Genomic DNA, 24,068 nt, shown 5'->3' on the forward strand with positions numbered 1-24,068 from the left:
TTGGAGGTTTTTGCAAGGACTGAAAGGGTTTGGTTTTTTTAAGAAACAAGGGTGATATCAAAATCACTAAAGAAAGCATAAAGTGTGTACTGTGGGTACTTTGTTTTGCTAACAGAATAAAAGATTAACAGGAGAACAAAATCAGGTATGTAGCAATATTATTTTTGTGTTGGTACTATGCCTGTATCTTCTGAACAAAAGGATAGGAAACCAAAACAATATATGAGAGAACATGTTCAATATAACGCTGTGATATACCAAGAAGCAGCTGTTACATCATATTTAAACTTCAGAAGATAAAAGTAATAATTCTGATAATTGAATTTTCTTTTTCTTGTGTCTCCAAGTCATGCAACGTTCAGATATGTGCTTGATTTTAAACTCAGTTAAATACTACTGAAATGAGTAGAATCAAGCACTTGTCTAGGCTCCCAGTTGAACTAAGGTTCTGTATAACTCTTATATGCAGCATTATAAAGTTTATATGCAGCGTATTTTTGGTACAGCTTGTGAAACTTCATTTTCACCCTTCACTCCCAGGATATGGTTTCATGACTGGCTCAAGCTACTCTAAACTCAGGTTACTGCTGAAAAAGCAACATCTCTCACTCTTGATCATATATTCCCCCTCTGTTGTTCAGTGGCATTGATGTCAGCTGATACAACTGAAGACTAGCAGTTTTTGTAGGGTCATGTTTTGCTAGATCAGATCCCTCATCTAGCTATGCATAAAGTATATGTCCATTAATATATAAAAAAGAAAAGTACCAGTACATGGCTAGGGAGGGTGGTGAGAGCAGTCTCTTTTTCTACAAAAATGCTTTAAATAACACTTTTAAATTTTAAAGATACACCTTCTGATTCTTCTGTAACTAAGAGGGAAAACTCTGAATTTTAAAGCCTATTGGAGAATTGTTGGGAACTTCTGTGATTTAGTGCTTTCACTGAAAACAATTTTCATATTAACTGAAAGTTTTCATTGTTTATTTGGTAATTTTTTTAAATGTATGTTCTCTATATATACTCAACATGCTTTAATTTTTGATTGGTCCTGAACTGGTCAGGCAGTTGTACTGGATGATCACTGTGGGTCTCTTTCAACTGACAGGCTCTACTTTAGTCTAGTCAATTTTATTCTTAGATTTTAGATTAAAGTACTCTATTAAAGAATGTGAAAAAGACACTGTACAGAAAGTAGTAAATAATGATTTAGGAGACTGGTGTCTTTTTCTCTTACTATGGAAGTGAACCAGAAGCTTTATAAATGTTCTATACTTAACACCAAATACAGGAGACCTCAGCCATGCATTTTCAAGTAGGGTACAAAATCATTCAGCTAGGAAAAGCAGGAATGACTGTTTGGTTTCCTGTCAGCACTGTACAACCCTCACAACACTGTACAACGTATTAACCTGACCAGACTGGCACTTGAAAGATCATACTGACAGCCAAAGTTGAGAGAAACCCAAAAGGAAAACAAACACTGCAAGAAATAAATATGCACATGTGTGAGAGGTGATTTTTGAAAGAGTCACTTTTAATAATTTACCAGGTCAACAAAAACACCAGCCAGGAAATTTATGTTTTAAAGAAATATAACTTGACTGATGCCAGCCAAACATATTTGCCCCATAAGTGTAGTGCATTCATGAACAAAATTTCTCTAGGATGCACTGCCCAGGATGTTTTCTACAACAAAGTCTAGGATGCTGCAGTGTCTGTCTCTGACTTTGCTTTATGGCTAGAAACACCACATCAGTGTTAAAGAATATTAGCATAGGGTAGATGTTAAAGAAGAATATGTTAACCTGATATTCAGTAATGGAATGCAGAAAGTAAAAGAAGCCTGCCTGCTTTGGATATAAGCATGGAGCAGAAGTTCCAGAGGAGGAGAAAGGGCAAGAGAGCACAAAGGGCCCTATTGTGTTTGATTAGTAGCCAGAGCAGGAATTCCAGGAATGGGGAATGAGCATAGAGTTTGTGTATAAGAGGTCTTGTATACAGAAGCAGTGAGAGTTGGTCATTATGCAGCTGGTGATACATCATCGACCAGAAAAGAGGGGCTCTGCCTGCTGAAATGAGCTGCTGAATCTGTGTGAAATGAGTCAGTAATGTAAGTGATGAATTGACAGAACAACTGTATGGGGAAAGCTGATCATGTAATTATCCCAGCAAAAGGTATGTAAAATACATACATTGTACCCTAGGCATTGAAGAAGAGTATCTTATTTTGTATTTCACAGATTGTGTACACTGGAATAAAAGTGAAACATGGCATATAACTTGAGGTTATAATCTCAGGGTTACAAGATTTTCAAAAGTCTAAAGCACAGGTTCAAATACCAGCACAAAAATCATAAATGGCATAATAAAAAAAATTTACCAGTACATGCATTTATAAGGCAGAATGAGGAAAGAGTTGGTCCCCTGTGCAATCAGAAAGGAAAATTAAGATACGAATGTAAAGTGTAATGCTTTTTTTTCCCAAGAAGATGAGAGAAGGTTATTTGTGATCAAATGACTGATTTGTCCAGCAGCTTTAGCAGGTAGAAGTGGAAACTGTTACTTGAAAACACCCCAAGAACTCAGTATTTGAAGCATTCTATATGCAGACTGCGTATGAAAGAACTAAAACCGGGTCCTGCCACTCAGAATGACTGGTTTAATTGCAAGACAACTATTTTTCTTCTCAAAATGTTTTTAAAATGGTTGTTGGCATACCTGCCTTTTGTGTTTATATAGAAATAATACTGAAATGTGTATAAAATCTTCCATAAAATATCATCTATATAAGCTAAAAATATATACCACACTGGTATGGAGGGTACTTATGTGGAGCCCAGATTGTCTCCTCCATGAGAAACACGCTCTGTCTTGTACTATGAACACGTACGAAAGGAGACATTTAAGATCATCTAGAAACACAGACTGCAATTAAGCTGCCTAACCACAGGTATTGTCTAACTTTGAGATGTTCTGGGTCATCCTGTCTGGATTCTGACTGCTGCTCCAAAGAAGCAGAGTTCTGAGGCAAGGCCTCTGTCATATGTGCCAGTCCTTTATGGACACCTCAGGTAAATCAATGAACTGAGTAAACCATGAAACCAGGCACCTGTATTTAGGCAACTGAATTAAACTCCAGGTATCAACTGTTTCACTAGGCAGAAATTTCCATTATAATCGATAAAACCAAGGGATCTGAGAGAGATCTGAGAGATGATTCAGCTGACCAGCTGCCAGTGTTTATTTAGCTCAACATGAGCTGACTCCCTCCTCTGGCTCCATTGACCACACTTGGCTTCACTGACCACAAGGAGCTGCAGCTGTAGCTGCATGAGGACGTCTGTATTTAGGAGTCTTGGGGCTCAATTCAGTTGTGTAGACAGAGATGTTTAGTGGTCTTTGATATGCTCCAGGGTATCTGAGGCAGTGACACAGGTACCACAAACACCTCTAGGAGATCATGCCAGGCAGAATACCTGAGGACATCTCAAATGGCAAAAGAAGCACATAAACAAGACACAGAAACACATCCTCCATCTCAAACTAAATTTGACTCTCAAAGTCAAAAACTGGCATGTCTATGGGTACATCTACATTGTCAAGTGACTCGGCTTCCAGTTTGCTTCTAGCTGCCCATCACCTACCTACCTACACTGCATACACATTAGTTTACATCCAGGCACTGTGCACTCAGCTTTAGTTCTGCAAGAGTTGAATAAAGCCCTCCTTTCTCTAGAGACTGAAAAATTAAAATAAACAGGGTCATGCTGACCTCAAGACAAGCAACAGACTTAATTACTGCAACAGACAACAATGAATTATACCTAAGCAAACCTCCCATTCTTTTTCAATAGAATGCACTACTAATCAGACACATTGTTTTACAACTGGCACAACCTACACCAGAAAAATCCTTCCTTTCTTCAGGGCACAACAGGAATATTTCAGAATGTCACATCTGTTTCTTCATCACTCTTAACAGTCACAAACTCTTGTTGATTTTGTGTCTTACCCACATTTAATTTTTATTCACACACTGCACAAAAGCATCCACCACATATTCAGCCATGCTGTACCTGTGTAAAAATCTTAAATGCATGTTCACAGACCATTTTTTAAAAACTTAAAAGCCACAGCCTGACTGATACTTCTGTAGCTATTAAAGACTCCAGCTGTTCAAAACACTTCCTTAAGAGTGTTCCTGCATCTCTAGTAATTGTCGTATGGGCAAAAAAGCCTCTGAACCTCCAGGCTGAGTAACATCCCTTTGAGTGCTTAGAAAAACAGCTCTTAAGAACTCTCAACTTTCTGCGCTCTCTTTGTGAAAGAGCTCGTATGCCAAGCCATGTGATGGAGGATGCTGTACAGTACGTTGGGTCAGGAGACAAGATGTGGCATCATCTTATACCCAGGGAACAGGGGTATACATCACATTCTGCTGCGAATGTGAACTGAAACTAACTGAACAAATCCTGTGCTCAGTTTGTGTGATTTGATATGCCTGTGTTAACCACTGCCTATCTCCAGCTACTGAGACAGCGAGGATGCTATTCCACTGCAAACTGTTACTCATACCATTCCCACTCATTCCATGTTTTGCACCTATTTCCCAATTTGCCATTTAGGTATATTTCCAAGCCCCACATATTCTTTGGAAGGAGTCATGTCTATGTGTAGCCATGGATGGCTTTTTTCATATTCAATGCATCAAGAGAGGAACACATATCCCTGTTTGCAAGCCAAACAAATATAACACAGTACAATTACACACACAGCTGTTGTACTACAGCACATCTTTCTATTCAAAAATCTTACTCTAATTACTATGAATCATTAGAGTTTTAATCTCTTTAGTTCACCTTGAATTTAGATATATTTTTCTTAAGAATTCTATCATCTGGTGACTTATAATACTAAAGAGCTTAGTGCTGTATATTGGATGTATTAATTGAGAATGCTCACAACAGTACAGTTTTCAATCTCACTTAAAAAGTGTATCACCTTACTTTTGAGAGCCACCACAATCTCCAGCTTCTCTTCTTTCACATCAGGAATTATACATCACAATTCCTGAACACTTCAGTGATTATTTAATATCACCTTCAGAGAAACACAGGGAAGTAAGTGTATCTTCTTCCTCCATTTTACTGACTTACATTCAGATTTACAGTCTGACGTGAAATTAGCATAGCTTCTGTGAGCATCTGAATCTCTAATTATAAATGAAATCCATGCCAGGTAATGTTATCTAAATACTTTTAAGAGTCTGAGTTCAAAAATTTCAATCGATGTCGAACTGTGGAAAAGCCCAGATCTGAATGCATCTTGTTTAATATTTACTATTTAGTTTAAATGTTCGAAGATTTATGGAGTTTAGAGAAATTAAAATTAATCTTTCTACTTCTGTAATTCTAGTTGGAAAGCCTAACTCTATGGCCACATAAAAACAATCTTCAAAGTAAGTTTTCTGATAAAAAGTAGATTTTTTTTCTTTATTTCAGTAAATAGTGCTAGAAATTCCCTGTCACTTTTGAATAATTATAAGCTGTAGATGAGGAAAAATAAAGCATAAAGTTTTCAAATCTCCTTTTGTCTTCCTCTGCTGCTCCTTAACTGATCTGCAATAAGAGTAGAGACCAAAATCAACACGAACCAGACATTTGTCCTTGCAGCCCAAAAAGCCAACTGTGTCCTGGGCTGCATCCAAAGCTCTGTGGGCAGCAGGTGAGGGAGGGGATTCTGCCCCTCTGCTCTGCTCTGGTGAGACCCCACCTGCATTGCTGCATCAGCTCTGGGGTCCCCAGCACAGGAAGGACACTGTTGGAGCGAGTCCAGAGGAGGCCACAAAGATGCTCAGAGGGATGGAACTCTCCTGCTATGGAGACGGGCTGGGAGAGTTTGGGTTCTTCAACCCAGGAGAAGAGAAGGCTCTGGGGAAACCCTAGAACACCTTCCAGTGCCTAAAGGGGCATTACAAGAAAGCTGGAAGAGGGATTTAATACATACAGTTTTTTCTAACCAAAAAAAAAAAAAAAAGAAAAAAAGAAAAAATCAAAACATGTCTAGTATTTGCAAATAGAATAAATAGTATTGAAGACAGGGAATTCAGCTGCCTCTGTTTTTCCATTACATAAAAACAACAGGCAGTTATTTGAAGGAGCTATAGACACTATTTTGCAAACTTTGGATCCTTTTTCTCATTCTGTTCTTGAGAATCAATTCATCATTACTCTAAGTTTTATTATACCTAATTCAAAACAGCACAGGCGTTTAAACAAGTTTAGTCTATCAACTCACCCCAGGCAAAAAATACAAAGGGATGAATCCTTCATCATTTTCTTATATATTAACATAATTGTGCTTAAAATACTTTCATTATGCTACCACCATATTAAATTTAGTGCAGTTTCCAAGGCCTCAAATCTTCACTTTAAACAGAATACTGAGTGTCAAATTGCAAAGGCAAAGGTCCTACAAAATCTACTTTAGTTTAGCATTCTGAACAACCAAAATGTGGTGCTGCAATAGCATAGTGACTAAATATGCTGCTGCTGAGCTTTGAAAAAAATAGTAAAAATTTTTAAAAATAAAGTATTTATTATAAAATTACATAATTAAGTATAATGCTTGCTCTTTTATCCTTAGTATTTATCAAAAAGCCATTCTGGACCCAAGTCTGCCAGAATAATAATAAATTCATCAACAAAATTAGGACTCAATTTGACAGATGTGTGATTTCTGATGTGATGCTGAAAGCAATGTTAAAATCTTTACCATTTTTGACACCTCATACTACAGAAAAGAAGCTGGAGGGAAACACTGTCATTATGACATTTTGACCTAGTTTGGCATTTTGTCGTGTTCTTTTTTGAAATCATGATTGCATGTTCTGCAGCACATACACAAGTAGTATTAGTAGGAAAGGCAATCCAGAGCAATGGAGCTATTGAAAAAAGCAGTACAAATTGCACATAGTATTATTTCAGTTGGTTGCTGGTGTCCCACGCTTTTCAAACGCGCTGGGCATTGCTCTCGCATTTGAGTATTACCCATTGTACAATGTCCCTGCAGCAGAGAACAGTCTCTCATGATCGAGAGAGACTTAAAGAACAGAGCTCATGCGACTGGATGAAAGAATGGAACAGCACTCTAAACAGCCAGCAGGAACAGTACAGAATGGTGTGTCTGAAACACCACAGCCGGACAGATTGCACCAATTGGCAACTTAGGAGCAAGCTTTTATGTAACAGCAAATTTCTTCCCTTTAACAGGTGGCTCGTACACAACTGCCAGCATCTATTTTCCCCTGTAATTATGCATCCAGTATATTTTACATACACATGTCATTTGTCCAATAGCAGTAATAATTTCATATCAAAGACAGTCTTTTTTCTAGACATTTGATAAAGGCTCTTTCAGAAAAATATTGCAACTTATGGTATAAATGAAAGCATGAAGAAGATGCATTCAGAAATGTTAGCACAAGATCAGCAGAAATAAATATAAACTTCTAATAAAAACTTTGCAAGTTACAATTGTCTTTGATTCTGAATAGTTAACCTGCCTGAAGAATAAAGAAAAACATTCTATTAAAGGTACCCAAGCATTACCTCTATGACAGAATAGGGGATGAACTATAAATGAAGAATGCTCGAGGATTTATCCTATGCAAGGAAACGTGAAAAATTACTGAGTAATAATCATTACTGTTGCTTGTCTACAAGCTGCCTTAGACTCAGGAACATCATCTCTGCCTAAAGAAAAGTATGAATCAAGCCCATAGGAGGGCCCAGATCACTTTCAGGTAGAAATATTACCCTTCTTCATTGTCTCCTGTGCCAAAAACTCTGAAGAAGAAAAGGGAGGAATAATTGGTTCACAGAAAATAACCCTACCTCTTCTAGAATTCTGTTATCTAATTCGCTCTTTCTAACATTCTGACTGATGACTTCTTTCAGTGCTTGACATTATGGACTTAGAAATTGTACATTATTATCTTGGCATTCAATTACTAGTCTATAAACTACATGAACAGCATCTTCCCATTAAGGTGATATCCTTTACCAAAGCAGAGCTTTATAGAACTTTCTCTGATTGAATAGGTTTTTACTTTATAAGCAGTTTTGAAGCTTTGCTTCCTTCAGATAAATTTTATGTATCACTTCATTATTTTTTTTCACACGACAGTGTCCCAGTATGCTATTAAGAAGTCCTTTTTAAGCAACAGCTATATTCCAGTGATGGATAAAAATAAATCAGGTGGGTAGGTACTACCTGTGCATACATACCTACTAATACCTACACACGCACACAGAGTCTTATGTGTTCTTAGGCTGAGGCTCAGTTATCAATGCGTAATACAACTTGCTTATTTATAGTTTTCTTCATCAATTGACATTCATCACTCTACTTGCATGACCTCCCAAGAATTTTGCATTAAAGGCAAAGACAAAATATGTCCCTTACGCAGTAATATAACTTCTAGTTATTGCTATTCGTCACTTCTCTGTATGTCACATTCAACAGTCCTTAGTGATAGACTCCAGAGAAATGAGTTTATTGGAAGGCACATGCAGATGAAGCCCCTGCCATTAGCACTACTCCACAAGGCAGGGACTCTCACTCAAGTGAGGTTGCAGCTTCTCAGGAACCCCACCTATTTATCAGCTACATATAAACTGGGAATGTTGCTCCTTTGCCATGTCTATATTGCTAAATAAAACCAGGCCACTGGTGGTTCTGTGGCACAATCATGCCCACTCCCTTGAATACATGTAGTGCCCTATGGCTTTGTGGGCATATTAAGTGTGGTTTGAGTCAGAATTTTGATCAGTGACAGGGCCGTATTGCAAGTCATCATAGTGATGCTTTCACAGCACGGAACTGAACGGCTGTGGAAAGCTTTAGTGGGGAAAAGCTGCTGGGACAGTATGTGAGGTCCGTGTGCTCTGGGAACAGTCCCTGGTGCATGCCATTCCCAGCCCAAGCACTGCCTGGAAGACTTAATGACTGCCACAGGCCAAAACTGTACCAGGAACCACTCTGGCTGGAAGTTCCAACTCAGGCTCACCACAAACTGCCTTACTTAGCTTTTGAGGTTCTGCCTTCAAATTCATGTGCACCCTGGTCAGAGTTTTCCCTTCTTTGCCCTACTTTCTCTGATCTCTTTTTTACTCACTGTGTTTTTAAAACTTGTTGCTCTCAATGCCCTCCCCAAAAGTGATACACATACTCCACTTCCACCTACCTCCCCTTTCCAAGAACTGGAATATTCAACAATGAAACAACTAATACTGACACTTGGAAACCACTAGGCTTTAAAATTATCATTGTTTAAAAGATTAAGAGGTTGCATTTTGAGACTGTTGCAAACCTGTAGACACTATAATGGTATTGCAGCTGAATATATACCCATGTAATAAGACACATCATTTTCTTTACCTTTAAACTTCATAGATTAAGTAAATACAGGAGCAAGTTGAATATCTGATTCATTATAATACTAAAGCTTCTACATCAACTCCTGATTTTCTGTGGCTAGATTGTCCAAACTATGATTTAAGCCTTGCATTTCCTCTCTGCCTTTGGTTACACACAACACTATTGACACTGCTCATGCCACTCAGCAACAAATTTCTTTAGGCTATTCCCATTCTCTTCACAAAGAGGTTCACATTTTTTATGTGTATCCTTATCTGTTTATATTTTTTAAATTGTTTTTACTTCCTCTCTCTTACTCTGTCCCATCTGTGTGCAGTATCAATGAGCACTGACTGTACAATGCTTGCTCTTCATTTTCTGAGGCAGGTCAGACTAGACATGAGATTCAGCACATGATAAAGAGAAGAGCTAAATAGTTACAAGCCTTAATTTAATATACAGAAATTAGAGGTAGGAACCTCATTTTGTAGGGGAGCAGATACATTTTGTTGCAGCATCATCTGAACTTAGGCTGCAGCTTCTCTGCACATGAAACCTGTGTTACCCAGCAGCATTTCCTTTTCACTTTTTTTCATATTACTCAAATTCCTGTGTGGTCTCCCATGGTATGTAACAGGTTTCCCATGTAATTCTTTCTGATAAATTTGTGACAGAATCTAAAGATATTAGTAATCAATACATCTCTAGATATCCATGATCAAAACTCTTTTCTGAAAGACAATTAGGTCAAAAACTGGCTAAACACCATAGGAGAACACTTCTTCAGAAATTACTGTTAAATTCGTATTTAACTATTTAATCTAATTGTACCATATAAATATATATATATTTTTTTTTTTTTTAAAGCCAGAAGAGAAGCAATAGTAACAGCAAGCCATTTCTTCATTTCAGTTCTGTTGCATGATAATTCCAGTGGCTACCTTGCTTCTTTTATGAGGAAGAACATTGAATCGTGGAATCACTGAATGTTTTGGGTTGGAAGCAACCCTTAAAGGTCATCTAGTCCAACCTCTTGAGCAGGGACATCTTCAACTTGACCATGTCACTTACAGTACCATCCAACCTGACCTTGACTGTTTCCAGGGACAGGCACCTACCATCTCTCTGGGCAACTTATGACAGTGTTTCACCACTTCCATCAAAAAAACCCCTTCCTTATATCTAATCTTAATCTAACCTCTTTTTTTAAAAAACCATTACCCCTTATCCTATCACAACAGACCCTGCTAAAGTCTCATGCATTGAACATTCCATCCATCAAATCCATATCTCTCCAATTAATAGAGAAGGATGTTCTTCACTCAGTGAAAATATTCTCTTCTGAAAAGTTAGGGACAGGGAAGTTTGCAAAATCAGGATGCAGCTATGACAAGAAAAAACACAGATGTAGTAAGAAAAAGATTAAAATGCTATAGGAGGTGCAATACTTTGTTTTCCACGTTTTTTCCAGAAGTAGCATTATATGGTCTATTATAAAATATATTAACTATGGAGTGCATAGTATCAGTGTTCAAGATCCATAATCTTAAAGTGAAAAGCATTTGGACTCTCAGAGTAGCAAGGAAAATGAATATGACCATGAAGCCTCTCTGCGGTCACTCAAGCACGCAAGCAAACCTGTAGCTCTTCATCTTCTTTACTAGATGTGGGCATAGGAAGGTAGTAATGATGAATCATCTAGCAGCCCCAGTTTTCAAGTGCAATATCCATCCAAACAAATAACAATTATCCCAGCACATCTGTTACTTGTTATAAACTTTAGTGTAGCAAGTGATATTACTATCCATGTTCTCCCAGTTAAACTTAACTCATAGATTTATATCAAAGTTTTCTCTTTAGTCCTAAATTACAGTAAAATGAAATATGGTAGAGAAACACAAGGTCCTTAAACAGTTTCATTTCAGACTTTCAAAAACACATTGCACTTACACTTTTAGCTATATGAAAAGATGTCTCATAACCACCTGCTAAAAAATCCCAGCTCCTATTTCCTCTGTTTAAGAGAGTTGTCGATTCGACCACAGGTTTATTTTTAATACTTACATTACCATTTGGTTTAAGCATCTTCATATTGAATTAATGTTGTTTCCTTATGACAATAATGCAGTTATGTGTATTCATGTGGTCTAATTTTAGTTAAGATTTCAAGTATATTCTAATTAATTATATACTCTTAGCAAAATGTGTGCAGCAGTGAATTCTAAAAATTGGGTTTATCAAATATTCCTAGAGACTGATCCATAGCCAGAAATTGTACTGAGCCCTCAGTCCCGCAAAGAATGTTTTTTACATTGTGTCTTCTTAGTTTAAAAAGGGCAGCAGCATTGCACAATGACACAGGCACTATCATTGGCTCTGAATCAGATAAAAACCCCCAGAGTTTGCTTCACAGGAATTACCAGCACAGGCCCATTTCTAGGCTGCCTTCCTCTCTGTTGGTCCCTATTTTAGGCTTAATAGGCTCTTACTTTGCTCGGGCCCAGTTGATTACGCCAGCTGTTCACCATGAGAATTTGCAATGTCTCTGCAAAACTGAGGGTTTAAAGAGCTCTGATCTCTAAAAAGAAATCCAAAATAACAAGAAGCAAATAGTATTTCTTTTCCTCATAACATTTTATTGCATTTAGCACAAACAGCTCACAATAGCTGTTCCTCCACCAGTGTACTAAAAGGACGAATGGATTTGAAATATATTATCTTGAAAATGATGGCATAACACTTCCAGGCTTCAAAGTCAGTATTTCAAGCATGAATTGCATAAAATATCATCTCCCTCTTGTCTTTAAAAATACCTCAGGGTACATATAATACATTAATAAAACCAACCAAACAAAAACAATCAACAAACCAAACTTCTTAGCAACTGTTAAAGAAAGGTAGGGGGTTTGTTTTGTTTCGTTTTCTCAGATCAGTTCTCCATAAAATGTCCATGAAGGCAAAAAGGAATTCTTTGAAACGAAGGCCTCATTACTTATACGTTATGAAAAAAACATTAAAATTGATTTTTGGATGTGCAGTGTCTAATTTATAGGCTTGACTAATCTGCATTTTTAAAAACTAACAGATTTTTTTACTGGTTAGTGCAAATGTTATTGATCCACTTTCTTGCTGAATTAATAGCACTATGATAGGACAACTCGCTTTCTCAGCTTTCCCAATGTTTTCCTGAAAAAGAGGCCTATTACATGGCAGGGGGCAAAGGACAGGCCTTGATAACACTGTTTAGACATTTCTTTGATGTCCACAGGCATCATCCTCGACAACTGACCACCAGAGACAAAAGAGTACTCTTAGGCTGCTGGAAATCCCAGCCATTCTTCTCACCACCTTTTGATATCCCAAGGCTTCTCTACCCTGACCTCTGCACTCCGACATCCCTATTTCAAGGATGGTCAGAAATGTCAAAAAATTCTTTCCAAATTTAGCCAATGAACTAAGGATTTATTTTGTTTTATCACAATTGCTTCATGTCCTAAGGTACTTGTGGGAATACCAAGAAGATTTTACAAAGAGAGTAGAAGGAAAAGTGTCAACAAGAAAAAAACTTTTGAGTTTTTGGTTTTGAAACCACTCTCAAACATCTGCCTTCTAAAAGCCAACTGCTCTGTCTAAAATGCCTTGACAGTGCCATCATGATGCTTTGATTGTGCACATGTACCCACAGTACGTCTACCTAATCAGTGTCATAGAGAATTCTACTTCTAACACGCAGATGTTGCTTGCTGACATAACTTCACTCAATAAACATACACATTTTAAATGGTGTGCATGTTGTATGCTAAGGACTGATACAGATTTTTATACATTCATATTTTATAACATTTTTCAAACAGTGTTTCTCTCTAGACACCTGTGTTATTGATAATTGGATCAGTTTTCCCATTTTCCAGAATATTTAGAGAATAATTTTCCACAAAACTACCAGAGATTACCATGGGTGCTTTTAAACAGTTTCATTTCCCACCTTTCTGAGGGATTGAAATTGAACAAAATGGTCAAACAGAAATAATACACATCCAGACAAAACCCTGGAAGTCAGGCAAACACCTAGAGAAGCACCCTTCTCCCCTTCATTATTATTGGAGGTCCTACTGAAAACCCACTCTAAATATGTAAGTGAACTCACATGTACAAGTAAAAACTCTTAACAAGACCAACCTACTGAGGATCCATGCATATGCACAAATTTGGAGTTTAGCCAAACTAGTGACTATATTCGGTCTCTTGTGCTTTGACAACAATTTTTGTAGCACACTGCTAAAATATCATCCTGCCATGAAGTTCTATTGCTCGAAATGAGGACAAAGTCTGCTCCAAAATTGGATGGATTTCACAGTATACAATCTTCTAAACTAACTTTGGTTTAATAAACTATGCCCAAGTGGTAAATTGTTTGGCTTTGATTTTTTTTTAAACTGGCATTGATACTATTTTTTCCTACACTGACAATATTCCTCCTAATTTAAAAGTCAGTGATGTACCAGTGTTAATGCAACAGATAAAGGGTAACAGATAAATGTCAACATTTTAAAAATAAAACTATTCATCATTTATAATGCAAACACTGGGATTTATAATGCTTGTTTTAAAGCCAGTTCTAAATCACCTTATATTATCTGCTCAGCTTAGCCAATGTTTATTTACTTTAATGTCTGTCAGAAAAGAGTGAAACTGAATTCACAAAAGGAATGGTGTGGGATTCAAGCAGCCAAGAATCTTGACATCTTTAAAAACTCTCTTCTCCTCTATATTAGTTTACTACCATAAAAAAAATAAGGCATAAACCAGCAAGAAAAAAAGTAGCAAAGAGGGGGAAAAGATGTGTTTTTTTAGAAGTTTTAGAATTCATAAAGTTCTCAGACAAAATGCTGATGATAGCCATATTAGGGCTGTTCAAATTGATCTTTCTGGTTTTGGTGAGTTTTGAATTAAACCAGACCCCAAGGATTTCTGTTCAGTGATAGATCCTGAGGATTTATGTTCAATGTTTAATCTTGTTTGTTATTTTTAAAATAAATTGCATGCGCTTAAACAGAACAGGGGGCCTGATTCTGAATCAGAGCCCTCAGAGCAGCTCCAGCAAGAATGTAAATTAGATAAAGTTAAAACAGGGGGAAAAAACTTAATGAACCCCAAGTCTACAAATATTTTCATTTAACTGAATCCTGACCATGGATCATTCAAACTACTTGTGAACAGGCAACATACGTACAAACCTAAGGTCATACCTATATAGCAAGAAGAAAATACTGAAAAATCAGTGGCACTAATTAAATGCACACAAGGCCATCAACAAATCTTCCACTTCTGGCAGTGCCCACTGAAAGATTCCAATCTATTTTATAGAGGCTCATTACTGCTCTGCTGTTGGAAATTATTGCCCTGCCAGTTTTACACACATTGTTTTCCTTGTGAGCAATCTCTAACCCTCTTTGGTAAAAAAAGTTAACACTGTTATAGTAATAAATCTTCACCAGCCCTATTAATTTCAAACAGAATGGATTAGGAGCCATGCACAGGAGCAGCTCAACTGGCACAGTCACCTCTCTGGCAGAAGTGCAGTAAGGAGTTATTAGGGGCAGGAACCATCTCAGCCAGCACAGTTGCAGTCAGAAGAGGATGTGTGAATAAAGCCTTAGTAAAACACACTAGCTTTTCATGTGCATGCATTTATACACAGCCCTGAGTGTTGGCAAATTCTTTGGCTGCAGTTACACTTAATTCTGATGTAGGTAGAAGATACAAGGAACAGATTATTCCTTTGCAGTCCTGCTGTTTGTCAGACTATTTCTCATGCATTGTGACAGCGTCTTTAGGAGTTTCCAGACTCTCATCACATAAACTAACAAATACAACTGTGAAAGCAATTTCTAATTGGATATATCAAAAATTGCACCTTAAAAAGAAAAGTTTATTTCATCCTGGACCCACAGAAGCACACAATGGAAAAAAAAACCAACCAAACCTCAGAAAGCTTTCCCTGTAGATTAAGATCTATTTGCAAATTTAAAGGGATCATTCTTACTGAGTAAAATTTAGCTTGAATTCAAGATAGCCTTTTTTCTTTAGAAAGTGAACACAGTGCCAAAGAAACAAAATTACATGCAAAAGCACTGCCACCTAGGAGTGAAAGGACAGCGAAGCAGTAGAGCTAATTTGAAATGGGAATAGCACCATCCATAAAGCTTTGTTTTCTTGCTGCCATCCTAGACACCATTACTTCACACCCAGACTGACCTGTCAGCACGACCATACACCTCTACTGCTACGAGCATCTGGCTCAGGAAGAGATACCAGGACTTTATGCCCAGGACTGGAGAATTGCCTGAATTCACACTGCAAGACCGTGTTCACATCACCTGATGCCAGGCCAAAGTGTCTCTGGGCCTCAGCTGGGCCTCCATGGCTATAACTATTTGTGTGTGGTCTTTTCCCCAGTCAGTTTCATTTCATTATTATGCAGGCTGTATTGAAGCTTTTATCAGAGCAGCTTTTTTTGGCATGGAACTAAAAGCATGCAATACATGAACTGGGATGTTGCATCACATTACACACAGGGTAGGAGACCTACTTCAAGAGTATTAGAGAATCGTGTGGGATTAGGAGAGTCATAAGTAATTGTGTCATACACTTTGCCTAGTGGGAGCACTCTTTGAAATAAATTAGCTCCAGAACAATGCTTAAGTTTTTCCTTGGAGAGAAATCATTGAATTTCTGTAAAAGAGAACCCAAGAGAGAATACTTTACACAGTGAACATTGTCAGTGGGCTGAAACCTGGGAATGAACTCAAGCCAAGTCACCTGCCCCACTTGCTGCACTCTTTTTCACACCAACTGATACTCCCAATTGGATCCCTCAGCTGACTTTGCCTTTCCCTTGTGCATATGAAATGCTGGCTGCATAACAGAAAGAAAAAAAATAAAGTAAGCATCAGAATATATTGGGAAACTTCACTGGATAAAAGAAAAGAAGACAGACACACAAGGAAAGACATAGTAACATCTATAGAAGACTATCCACAATCACTGCCTGAAATTTCCAAATGTTAGTATTTTAACTGAAAAATGTAACCTGACCTTTTAAGATTGTAGGGATCCTTTAAGGCACAGTAATAACTAAATGCTAGAAATGCATAGGTATAATAAAGCATTTGCTTTTTTTAGGTACTTTAAAGTCATTATCTAGACCTTTATTAGGCACATCTATTTTATACCATATGCAGTGAGAAATTCAGTAGAAGACCTGAATTATAGCTGAAGAATATTACAATTTTCTAAGCTCTCTACTAATCAGCCAAACTGCAAATAAAGACATGTATCTACTCTGATATGAACAGTACCTGGGATCATTGGCTTCCCTGTATGGGAAGGCAGCCCATTAGATAGATTTAGCCGCCATACAAAAACATCCATATGCGTATTGATGTTATGGCTTGATGACTCAGATGGATGGGAGCACAAAATTATTCAGATTAAGCAATCTTCTAGATCATACAAAACATATGTGAATTAAGCTATAGAAATATATGGCAGGATCATATCAGAAAAAAGGAATACTCAGTGGTGGAGCAAAGACAGGTCCATTAAGGACTAGCAGGTCCGTTAACCAAAGAAACTCATTAACACAGCTATCTGAACTGGTATGAATAAGACCAGTTTTTGCATCAGCAAACCCAATATCTGCTTAATATTCCCAAGGAAAATACTGTATTTCCCTTTTATTCTGTCACCAGTTCTAAGCACATCTTCCCAGAAAATGGCAACACTACCTGATTTCCTAGTTGTTCCTCCTATTATTCCTCTGAACAGGAGCCCTTCTCCCTTCTGTATTAAAGCTCCATGTCACAGTTAAACTGGAAGAGGTAGGATTGTCAGTGTAGAGCAGACAATTAGAATAGATGGTCAGTCTACTGCTTGTAGACCAGTACATGAAATTAACAGCTTGCCAAAAATCCCTACTTCCATCTTCCCAGTCCACTAAAAGAAAATAAGATTATGATTAGGTTTGATGGAAGAGGAAGTAAATGGCAGAAGAATTAAAGATATGTAGAGCATGAAGCTGGAAATGCAGTTTACAAGATAGAAGTGGTTTAGTGCAAAGTAACCAAAAGTCTCCTTCTTTATGAAGGCCTCAAAGACAAAAGCTTTTAGCCATGAGTAGCTATGACAGAGCAGCTGAAGAAGCATGCATGCAGTTAGGCGAGGGTAATTTACATAATTTAAAACATATGTAGTCTGTCTAGGCTTTAAACTGTTGTTTATGTACAAATTGTAAAAGAGCGTATAGTTCAAGCTGAGGCCACATGAACATATTGGTACTAATGTTCATCAGTGGGCTAATGTAGGCAAATAGGAGATACTCTAAAAATAGAAGCTGTTATAATTCTGTTCTTTCATCTCTTCCTTAATTTCCTTGCTGCCTTAGGCATGGAGAAAAAAGGCAGGTTTGTCTTTTCTAAGTTAAAATACTGTGAAATTCACAGCTGACACTTCAAAGATGCTCAAGATAGTTACATAAATTCTATTTCATACAGAACAAAAGTCACTGTTATTTTGAAGACAAACTTCCCAAGATTCTTAAAAGATGACATCTTTTTGTAAGATGACAAGATGAGGGCTCAGAGTTATAGTACATGGGGTGTCATCAGACTAGCAGCCAGTCACCCATGGGGTTCAACAGGGCTCAGTTTTAGGGCCAGTGTTATTTAATATTTTTATAAATTATCTGGACAGAGAAGTAGTTTGCTGAAAAACCTAGGTAGGAGGAGCTGTGGAGTCAATCGAGGGTCAAGAGGCCTTATAGAGAGAGACACCTACAGAGATTAGAGAGCAGCAACAACCAAAGGAAATTTAACAAGAGCAAGTGCTGGATTCTCCATCTCGGATGGAGCAATCCTGGTTACACGTACAAACTGGGGTGGAGAGAAGCTCCATGGAAAGAGATCTGAGGGTTTGGATTAATGGAAATGTGAGTCTGTGCCCTGGCAGCCAAAAGGGCCAACCATGTCATGCGAGGCACAGCATCACAGCCATAGCAAGCCTGTCGAGGGCAGGGATTGTCCCTCCTTGCACTGCATTAGTGCGGCCTCACCTCAAATGCTGTGTGCAATTCTGGGTGCCTCAACTTAGGAAGGACATCAAACTACTAGAGTCTGTCCAGAGGAGGGTGACAAGATGTTCTCAAAGGCAAGACTTGAGGAGTGGCTGAGGTCACTTGGTTTGTTCAGCCTGGAGAAGACCAAGGGGGACCTCATGGTAGTACACAGCCCCCTCAGGGTGGACAGCAAAGGCAGAGGTGCCAACCTCCTCTCTGGTGAGCAGTGAGAGGTCAAGAGGGAATGGAATGAATCTGAATCAGGGGAAGACAGCATTATGTCGGACATTAGGAAAAAGTTCTTTACTGAGATGATGGTTGGACACTGGCACAGGGTCAGAGCACCAAGCCTAAGAGAGTTCAAGGAATGTCTGGATGCTCTCAGTCATATGATTTAGATTAGGCTCTCCTGTGAGGAGCAGGGACCAGATGATCTATCTGTATGGGTGCCTTCCCAATCGAGATATCCTATGATTCTATGCTTTTACTATATATCTTCTTTCCTGTGGTGTTAATAAACTTTCTACAAATAATTTTTCATTTTTAGCTACTGCATAATTATATAAATATGCCATCAACATAATTACAGATTGCTTCTAGTACATGAAGTACTACTGTAGTGTTTAACTAGAAGAAAGTTATTTTCTTCATATAACACTCAATCAACATATTTCACAGCATATTTCCTACAGTATACACTGTCTAAATGGCAATTTTCTTTTACTGTTTCTTCAGAGATATACCAATGGCAATGTTACTTCTTAGACTTCCTTTATTCCTCACATAAACATTTAAGCATGAAAGGTAACATATGGATAATGGCAACTGAAGGCAGACTGAAAACAAACCAATGATCTTTGGAATCCTTAGGTGTAACTATAGAGGTACAGATACAAATACCTATAAAATGAGCATAAGTTTCTCATAAGAAGAAAAGAAAATAATATACTACAATATATACTAAGAAATACTACAATATGCTAAGAAAATAAGAATTTCATTAGTATAATGTAGTATTTCCTGCCACAGTCTGTGTAAAAGAAGTTTTGAAGTTTTAGTCAGATTTCCCAACTGACTGAATCATTAACCATCGTCTATGTGGGAAAAAAGCAAAGAAATATTCAGCTGTAGTTCAAGAAGCAATGCTTTCCCTGTGCACAGGTAGAATACATGAACACAGGCATGTTTTTGTGAAAGTAGGGATGTTTACACATAGATTTTGGTTTGTTTTCGTTCCACTAGCCTTTTATGCCCCTCATGTAGCTTTTATTCACATGAAATAAATCCCTGGCTGTGCCTGATCTCAGCTGAGAGTAAGTAGATGCTTTATTTTGTATGAAGGTGAAAAAAAGGAGTGACAGATCACTTATCATTCACTGTGCAGGCTTTGTATTCATTAGAAAAACCACAATCAATAAGAACCAAAGGCAATTTTCCCCTAAAGATAACTATGCCCAGCATCACTAGAGGGTCTGGGAGTCTCACAAGCTTTCATTTATTAATAATAACCACCTTTGAAAGTTTACAACTTCCTAATCCAAATTTTGCTTTACTTAACTCTGCTACGTAAAATGCCCTTTTTTTTTTTTGTTATATAAAACTATACTGTTTTTCTCATGGTTACTTTTACAGTGTGCAAGTTCCATAAGCTTCAAATGCAGAAAAATTGCAAATGTCTGACTTTGCCACTTTTCATATTTTATACAGCAATCACTTCTGGGTTTTGAGGACAGGTGTTGTTTTATTAAAAGAGAAACTATGGAAGCCAGTAATTTCTTATACAGAGTATATTCTTACGGTTTAACAAGGAAAAACAGAATTCAAACCATTGTTTTTAACTTGCTATTTCACATTAGAAAACTCTTTCCTTAACTTTGTGCATATTATGCATAGTTTTATTGAATAACATGAAATCTCATCTGAGAGATTCGGAACTATTGTATCCAAAGACAGACTACCCTAACAAGGTATTTAAAGACAGACACAAATAGACAGTAGACTCGAGGCGTAAGTGAGAAGAAAAACCGTATATTCCCAATACCAAGGAATGTACACGTTTTTAACAGAAAATAAAAACATTGTGCCTAATTGATATTCACAAAGCAAAGATGATCAGAGCCTAAGTGAAATTCCATTCCTAAATCATTCCTTTCTGGGCTTGTGCTTATTACATCTTCTGTCAGGAGCTAATCTCACGTGACAGGCCTGATCCAAAGCCATTTGAAGTCTATGGAATGTCTCTTCCTGACTTCAGGGAGCTTTGCATCCAGCCCTTATAAACTTCAAGAACAATACAATTCATGGAAAAGTTGTTTTAAGAGAACAATAGCAAACTATTGTCTCAATAGAAAAGAATGTTAGCTTCAAATGAAATTTACCTGCAATGGTAGATTTGTGTTAGGCTTCTTTTGTTAATGTTTCTTTATACATCTAACACAGCTAAAACTTTCCAAAGTGAGAACATGTCATTTCTTTAACAGAAGCCACAGAAAATCAAAACTGTAGTAAAAACAAAAACAAGCAAACAAACAAAAAAAAGAAAAATAAAAAGATCATTTTGTACTAAGGAAACAAAAGATCACTTTTAGGCCTCAATTAATTCAATGTTTACTTAAATAGCTGTACATTAAGGACAAAGCAGAACAAGAGGTTTCAAAAATATATCCACTGTTCCTGAAGTCAGCAAATCAAAAGATAGATTAAAGAGAAAAAAACAACCAAACAAACCCAAACTAGTATAAGCAAGGGGGTGGGCTGACAGGAAAGCAAGTTATTTTGTGTTTTCTGTTCTAATAAAAATCCTGATTGTCTACTAACTTAAGTAAATTTCAAAGCTAGAGCTGACAACTACCACACCAGACGTGGTAACCAGTGTCAGACTGTTACTTATATTCTGAAAATAATAATATAACTGAAATAAGCCCAGAAAGAGCAATTAAGATCATTGTAAAAGCTGGTGGAAGAGAAGTCCCATTGCTGGGATGTGGCTTTTCTCTCATTTGTAAGAAAAATGAGGCAATGTAGACCAGTACAGAACCTGATGTTGATCCACTTGTACCAGTAAATTTACACTGATGAAAAAGCAAATCAAACTCAAGTCTACCACCTCCAAGTTCCCAATGCACCAGAGAGGTGGTTCCAGCTTCCTCCCTCACACATCAAATCAACTCACTACAGGTATTTTAGTTAGCTAATGTTCAGATGAAAACATAAAAACTTCCAATTAAGCACAAATATTCCAGAATGTCCAGCTTTGGAAAATGATTCTATATTTCATTGAAAACAAAACAAAACAAAACAAAAAGTCATTAGGTCCTAAAGACTCTCGTTCATAAGACATACAAACCACTGTTAATTTTCTCTGTAGGTGGTTCAACATGTTTAACAACAAACACTGGCACTATAACTTTTATTAGTTAATAGTTTTCAGAAGAGTCTATGAAGTATTAGATCTAAACAAATGTAGCCCATACCTCAAAAAGTAAAGTAAATGAGACAAAGCACAAGCAAAAGGCATACATCAGTTTCTGCAATGTAGAGATGCTATAGTTTGTCTCCTTCATTTAAGCTCCCAGTATCCACAACTGAAAATAAGCATTTCACTTTATAAATACACTTAATCAAATTGCTGATTTTTTGGTCTAAGTGGATGAATTACACAAAAGTAGAAATTTCATTTCAGGCCAGTACAAAATTGTGGTTTGGTTTTTTTCCCTAAATGAAATGAAACTGTATTTCTCACGTCAAATACCATACCTTGTTTTGGTATCACAAATATTTTCTTCAAATAATTGTCAGCCCATTTTGTTTGACTTTTTAAATCACATTATTTTGGGAATTTTGCCCTTTTTTCTTGTTGTTTGCTACTAACTGCATTTTTGAACTGAAACACTGTCCTAAAATGAAAAATAAAACTTTCAAGTAAAAAAAAGTCAAAACAATATGCAGACTTTAGCTTTTCTTTTCTTTTTTTTCTTCTGGCATGCACAAAGTAATGAATTGTTTTGTTCACTCCAAAACTATATTTTGGGTAAATAAGCCATTTGTATCCTTTGTTAAGTCTCATTTATCCATGTATCAGTTTTGCTCCTACACTATTCTCTCCTCTTCCTACATAGGCAGTTGGGACACAAACTGCCCGCACCTAAAATATTGCTGGCTGGTGTCCCGATCCCCTCGGACCTGCTCTGCTCCCCTCTTACTCCGTTCCTGTTGCTGCTGGGACCAACACTTCCCTAACCTTCGGGAGACCTGGACTTCCACTACCCCCCTGCCGTCTCTGAGCATTCCCAGGTGCTGATAATCTTTTCTATTGTTGCTGCTGCTTCCCCTTATTTTGGCAGAAGCTACAGCTTTGCAAGTTGCATGGATCTTACCTCTGAGACCCTCTTTGTTGCTCTGTCTGCGACCACGCTGGAAGCAGGGAGTGATGGATATTAGGAAAGCATGAGGCTCCCCTCGCTGTTTAGCAAGCGTGGTCTGCAAAGAAAGATAGAGATGCTGCTCTCTCCTCCTCCTCCCCCGTCGCTGTCCCAGCTTCCTCCTCCCTCCTCCTTGCTCCCTCCTTCCTATCCACGAGCTCTAGCTCTGTCTGTGTTCCCACACAATGCGCTACCTCTCAGCACCAGCTACCTAAGGTCAAGAATACAACCCCTCACCCTTCCCCCGCCTTTTCCTCTCCGCCCAGGCATCCTCACCCCTGCTTCCCACGGAATATGGTATCTTCCCAACCAGACGTGCCTTATTCGGCTCTGGGGTCTAAAGAGCAGACAATTTCAGCAGCCCCGGGGAAAACAGAGTTATAAAACAGAAGATGCATGGGGAAGACCAGGGATATAAAGGGAAAGTGGAAGACGTTTGAAGAAATTGGAAACTTTGGGAGTTTATATGTGTCTTTAAAAAAAAAAAAAAAAATCAACTCCCAGTAGCCAAAGCCTGACACTTGGAGATTAGTTTAAGAGATCTATACAGATAAAGAAAAGTGCCCTGGATAGCTAGTTATCTCCCAAATCCAGCTTACCTATTGTTTATGCTCTTTGTTTCTCAAGCTTTATTCTAAATAGCTTTTTTGTAAAGAAGCTTCCAAACTTTTCCCCTGCAAAGCCATACTTAAATACCAGCACACTCTGATGATGCAATAGCAAATGAAAGGGAAAAAGGAACCAGTAACAATTTTTAAGATTATAAACTATCAAATAACCCCTTTAAGGTCACAGAAAACACAAGCATAAGTCCTCTGATTTTTCAGCTTGAATGACAAATGGTCTTTTTTCACTTTGAGCAGTTATGGTGACCAGAAGCACTTTCGGGCAACCAGTATGTGGCTCCCAAAAATCACATATAATTACAGCTGACCAGCATGCTTTTCTTAATTTTAGACACATGATAAAGCAGTCCTTCTAAAGTGTTTATGTTTGTTACAGAGACTCTGGAGAGAGGTAGGTGATGCTAAAGACTTCTAAAAAATCTTGATTGCTAAAGGTTACACACCTTATTTAGGTGGACAGGATCTCCCTCTGGAGGCCTTGAG

General features: G+C 37.6%; 1 protein-coding gene across 3 annotated transcripts in view; it reads right to left on the reverse strand.

Annotated features, from left to right (window-relative positions):
- The window catches only part of GREB1 (growth regulating estrogen receptor binding 1), a 90,268-nt gene extending 67,224 nt beyond the window's left edge, over positions 1 to 23,044 (reverse strand). For all 3 annotated transcript variants that reach the window (XM_048299372.1, XM_048299371.1, XM_048299373.1), the window contains exon 1: positions 22,915 to 23,044. The gene's annotated coding sequence lies outside the window, so the exon portion shown is untranslated. The remainder of the gene's footprint in view (positions 1 to 22,914) is intronic.
- Between the last annotated feature and the right edge of the window lie 1,024 nt (positions 23,045 to 24,068).

This window comes from Corvus hawaiiensis, chromosome 3 (assembly GCF_020740725.1).
Source record: "Corvus hawaiiensis isolate bCorHaw1 chromosome 3, bCorHaw1.pri.cur, whole genome shotgun sequence".
NCBI classification, from domain to species: domain Eukaryota; kingdom Metazoa; phylum Chordata; class Aves; order Passeriformes; family Corvidae; genus Corvus; species Corvus hawaiiensis.